Source organism: Halictus rubicundus, unplaced genomic scaffold, assembly GCF_050948215.1.
Source record: "Halictus rubicundus isolate RS-2024b unplaced genomic scaffold, iyHalRubi1_principal scaffold0027, whole genome shotgun sequence".
Lineage (NCBI taxonomy): Eukaryota > Metazoa > Arthropoda > Insecta > Hymenoptera > Halictidae > Halictus > Halictus rubicundus.
The window spans coordinates 2,180,056-2,186,055 of NW_027488568.1; the positions used below are offsets into that span (position 1 = coordinate 2,180,056).

General features: G+C 41.9%; 1 long non-coding RNA gene across 1 annotated transcript in view; it reads left to right on the forward strand.

The window, feature by feature from the left end:
• The window catches only part of LOC143363186 (uncharacterized), a 290,698-nt gene extending 287,231 nt beyond the window's left edge, over positions 1-3,467 (forward strand). Inside the window, exon 3 of the long non-coding RNA XR_013083765.1 lies at positions 3,364-3,467. This is a non-coding gene — a long non-coding RNA (uncharacterized LOC143363186). The remainder of the gene's footprint in view (positions 1-3,363) is intronic.
• The last annotated feature ends 2,533 nt before the right edge of the window (positions 3,468-6,000 follow it).

Here is a 6,000-nt window from a genome sequence, read left to right on the forward strand (position 1 = left end):
GACGAGCGGACAAAACAGTCCAACGCGAAAAGAGTCCAACCGTGTACCATTATGCTACCTAATAAACCACACTGCAAACGAATCCCAACATTTATTCACCCGTGATCCCATATGTAATTAATGTAAGAGCAGTATTTTTAATTAACCACTTTATTGTCAGAAGAGTAGGTCGATAAATACAATACAACGAGACGATTACACCAAATAGTTCGCGCGCCGAAATAATATACAAGAAGATCTAATCCGTGTTCCGTATTCGTATTTCGTGTTCGTAGCCGTTTATCGTTATCGTGATTAAATCGTATCGGATCGTGTCGTATCGTATCGTTCGTCTAAACCGTGTGCTCGTTCTTTCGCGACTCCCCGTCGCCGCGCGGACGCGTCCTTTTATTCGCGCCTTCGTCGAACGTTCTCGATCTTTTCCTACGCGATTTGGACGTTAGGGTAAATGGCCTAACGTCCGCCGCTCGTTCTCGCGGTCGCTACCGTTTGTTGTCCGGGCGGTCACAACACCGTCGCCGCTCACGCAGACGCGCGCACACATGCTCGCAGGAGAGTTCGGCGGCCTCGTTTGGGCGTTTTTATGCCTGTTTATGTGTCTTCCGTGGTCGCGAACTCTCCTTTCCGCGTCTGCCTCCTACATTAATTCCATGAGTTTTTCGTCCTCGTGTATTCATTCCATGACATGTAGATGCTGTCGTGCAAACACGGCTGGCGGCCGGAATCAAATCAATACAGCAATACACATCCCTTATTGTGGTGCGTTCCCTGTATACGTTTCTGGAATGTCGGATGTATTATTCAATGTATCTCTGCGGAAACCGTCATCCTGAATTGACATATTCGGCGGCGAATCGGGAACCTAGCCGTACGATGCGACAGCCGATTTGTCGAGTCCTGATAAAGAACAGCCTCGACCAAACCGATGACTCCTTATGAATCCATATTGTGACTCAACTGCCCAGCTCCAACACTTCTAACTTCCCGAGAACTTCGAACAGTTGAACTTACAGCACCGTCTTTGGTAGGCGAGTACCATAATTAGAGATATAAGGAGATGCCTAACTGCCTCTGATTGCGAGTTGTTACTTGAGATGCTCTGAATTTTGAAGCGGTATCAACTACTTCAAATTTGAGTATGTTCGTCTCAATAGGTGAGATCAGTTCAAAACTGAATTGATTGCTTCAAATGGTTTGAATTAAAAAATTTGGAACAATGCCATTTCACTTGAATTTAAAATTATTAATTTGAGCAGAACAAATTTTAAAATAGATCTGATTGGTTCGAAATGGGTGTAGTTCTTTTGAATGCAAATGTGATAAGGGCGCATAAGGTCTCACACTGAAATATCGTACCTTTCACCAATGGAAGTCATAATACCCACTTGCGAAGCAATGTACACACAGTTTGAATGTCAATATTATAAGAATAAACACTGGTGGAGGGGCAGGTACCATGTAACTTTGATAAGTTGTTGATTCGATACCTGCATTCAAATGCATGCAAATAGTTGGGTTCTACGCATACTTTAACATAAATAGGATTATTTACTAATATTTCAAATTCTATTCTATCCAGCTTTGAAGAACAACACGATGAGCTACATCGTGGCGAATCCAGCGGACTCGCTGGAAAAAATATTTAAAATACTATTTCAAACAGTATAGATTAATGTGTTTCAAATCAAATGCTACTTTAAATAGAACGAAAAATTTCGGCAAATAAAATATTTTTATTTTGATAACCAGATACATAACATACAATATTTTAATGTTGTATTTCAAATATGTACAGTCGAGTCGGTATTTAAGTTGACGCGGTCGAATTCGGAGTACGCGATGCTGTTTTTTTTAATATGGTTTGTACTTGACTTTACTGGTGTTCTGCTTCTGTTTACGGTAAGCATGGGTAGTGTGACAGTCAATTGTAGAGTTTCAACATGAAAGAATCGCGGAAAGTGTAGTAATTACAAATTTCTAAAATTCTTGTCAAATTTTCGCCAGACGGAAAGTAAGTTGACGCAAACAAATTTTTTACTTTTAATACAAATTCATGAGTACAATTACTTATTAATTATATTAGTATACGTGGCTGATTATAAAATATTTTTAGCATGTAATATCTATAATAATGGAAAGGAGCGAACGCTTCGTGGCCGCGGAAAGGGGCAGTTCTCCGATCTCCCCTGATATGGGGCGCCTACACCACCCTCGTCGAGGCTCCGTTGCAAGTGGCAGGACCGCCAAATTAAATGTCGGCTGTTCGACAGGGGCCTTCGTCCCGCGTCGTCGCCTCCGGGTTGTCTGGCCTGTGTGTGGCGTCACCATTCTCCGAATTGACCGGTGCACCGGATTTCTCGTATTGACCATGGTACGTCGATGGATGGTCCCGCGAAGCGAGGCGCCCTTCGGTATAGTCGGGAGGTTTGTTGGTGCCTTTAGGAAGTCCCTGAAAATTCGATCTAGGATCGATCCGGAAGTTCCTCGGGAAGCGCTTCCTGACCTATCGAGCCGTCGTACTATTCGCGATAACGTTATTCTCAACAGTCCGGTCCTTCCGCTCTTTTGCTCGAAGCGGTAAAGTGACGTCGCAATTTTTGCAACGTCACAATCTATATCTTGTCCAATGAGACGAGGCAGTAGACGTAAGCATAGCCAGTCGAGTGGGACAGAGTTGAGGTTATCCTTCTGTGACGTTGCAAAATTTGCGACGTCACTTTCTCGCACAGAGCGGAAAATCGGAAGGACCGGGCTGCCGAGAATGGCGTTATCGCGAATAATACGACTGCTGGAAGGGTTAGAAAGCGCTCTCCGAGGAACTTCCGGATCGATCTTAGATCGAATTTTGATAGATTTCGCTCGCGCGGAGCATGGCCAGGTTTCAGGAACGTACTAACGGCACCAACATGCCTCCCGACGATACCGAAGGGCGCCTTGCTTCGCGGGACCATCCATCGACGAACCGTGGCCACTACGAAAAATCCTGTGTACATGTTAATTTAAAGAATGGAGACGCCACACACGGGCCAGACAACCCGGAGGCGACGACGCGGGACAAAGGCCCCTGTCGTGCATGGAACATTCCTTTTCACGGTCCTGTTGCCGCCTCACCTAGTCACTTGCAAAGGGGTCTAGGTGTGGGCGGTATAGGCGTCCCATAAAGGGGGAGATCCCAGATCGACTCTTCGGCTATATATATATATATACATTAATATATGAAGGGAGGTATGAAATTATTGAGTCGAAGTGGTCAATGTTTTTTCACTTTGCAATCAAATTCACAGAAGTTATTTATTCATGATCACTATAAGTTGTTTCTATATATGTATTCATTGAGTGATACATGTTATTATTTATTTTCAGTGTTTTCAAATGGGTGAGGTTCGCCAACGGATGCAGTGCTGGTTTGCTCTTTACCTCACGGACTGGTTCCTCGATCACCCCAGGGCCTCATGTTTCGTTTTCAACGGTTAAGGGGGCCGGCAGGCATTTGGCCTTGACTGTCACGCTATGTTACGCTATGCCTTTTTTTCTAGACATTTTACGTCGTAAATAAGTAAGTAATCAATTAAAAATGCATACCTCCGTGTTTGTACATGTCTTTGCTATGTCTGTATAGAGCCCTTTTTTCGATACGAACACTAAATCTCGCGAAATTAAGAGAATCTCTCAGCGGCAGCCATCTTGTGACGTCATACTTGCTTCAGAATTCGAATTTTCTGCCGAATATTACAAATTACTCCACGATGAGGTAGAAATTCGCAATTTGGGCTCTATACAGACATAGATTGGACTTTTAGGAAACACAATTGACCACTTCTAAACTGCTCATTGCAATATTGAAGCGATAGTTTGAAAAGGTTTGACCCATGCATACGTATATGGATTTCAAACCCTGCCGGCCCCCTTAAGAAGTAATTTTGCAGGTATTTTCTCAATATTTCTTTATCAATGTTTTATTTGAATAGATCTTGTTTTCTTGAATTTGGAATTTATGGGATATGGGTCTTAAGGATTGGTATTTCTTTCTGACTTCTGTGAAATATATTCTTTACGTTCCTTGAGTTTTAGCGCCTTATATATATACATTAATATATGAAGCGAGGTATGAAATCATCGAGTCAAAGTGGTCAATGTTCTTGAACTTTGCAGTCAAATTCACGGAAGTAATTTATTCATGATATACTATTGTATATGTATCCATTGAGTTCATCAACGGTGAATGAAGTCTTCACAAGTGCAAGTATTTCAGGTACAGACAATTTTTAATTGCACCGCAAACGATCCCTTCATTTATTCTCAATTTGTCCCTACAATTTATTTTCCTTACCGCGTGGAGTAGCTTGAAAACTTCACCTTCTGCCGTTGGATACATGTTATTATTTATTTTCAGTGTTTTCAAATGGGTGAGGTTCGCCAACGGATGCAGTGCTGGTTCGCTCTTTACCTCACGGACTGGTTCCTCGGTCACCCCAGGGCCTCATGTTTCGTTTTCAACGGTTAAAAAGTAATTTTGCAGGTATTTTCTCATTATTTCTTTATCAATGTTTTAATTTGAATAGATCTTGTTCTCTTGAATTTGGAATTTATGGGATATAGGTCTTAGGGATTGGTATTTCCTTATGACTTCTGTGAAATATATTCTTTACGTTCCTTGAGTTTTAGCGCCTTATATATATATACATTAATATATGAAGCGAGTTATAGAAGACGCGTTATAACTGTTCGGTTCGAGATTTCTTAAATGGTACTTGGTGATTCGCGATATATGTTTATTTCGGAGAGTTCGTCTCGTCCGTCTGCCTGTTCGATTTGTTTTCTAATCTGTCTTGTCGTGTCCTGTCTGTCGTCAGTTCGGTTTTATCGTGATTGGATGATTTTGGATTTAGGTGGGAAAATATAGTGTTTTGTAATTGGACGTGGGTGCATTGGGAGGAGTTTTGAGTTGATGGGAGTGGGAGACTGTCAGGGATTCCTGGTTTTGTCTTCGTTCGTCAATGGCGTGATTTATTACTGTTTTTCGTTCGTCGTTTCGTTAGTTTGGTCGCATGGTGCTGTTCATCTGTCGGGGTCGGGATTGTCGAATTGCGGTGGTCGTAAACTAATTTTCTTGGTCGTTTATAGCTATTTGGCACGTTTTTAATGGGACATCCCTTTCAGGTATGTCCCTTTGTCGCCTGGAGGAACGGTGCGGTACGACCTTCGGTGTTGCCGTCGCAACATGCCGGCCCCCTTGAATGACTCTGTTCAACTCCTTCGATGGTCTATATCAATTCGTCTATATGGTAATGAAATTTACAATGAATCTACCTTGCCTCTTATATGTATATATATATATATACAGGGTGGGTCACCAAACGTTAGCACCTCAAATATCTTTGTTGTTTCTAAAGATAGGTAAAATATGGTAAGGACAAAGTTGAATGGTACAATGGGGCTGACACGATGCAAAAAAAATTTTGTTTTTATGTCATTTTTTGGAGATATCAAGGTCACCTTGACTTTTTTAAATGGAACCACCCTTTTTTAAACACCTACAGTGATAGTCCCTTTCATTAGGAATTCAGTGACTATAATTAGTCCAAGGTCATTCAAGGTCAAGGACAGAAAAAACGTATAAAACTAAAATATGGAAGCAGAATACCTGTATTTTATAAATGTTCGAAATGATGGCCGTCTCCGTCCATACATTGTTGTAAACGAGCTCTGAAGGAATGTTGAACTCTGATAAGTGTATCCGACGTGATATTCGTACATGCTGTGATGATACGCTGACGCATATCTTCAACTGTTGTTGGAGCATCCGTGTACACGGTATCTTTTAGCAGACCCCATAAAAAGAAATCCAGTGGATTTAAATCAGGCGAACGTGCTGGCCATGAAACTGTTCCGCCTCATCCAATCCATCGGTTTGGATATCGAGAATACAACGTTTCTCTTGCTACTCGTGCATAATGAGCAGGACAAGCGTCATGTTGGTACCACATATCGTAGCGATTT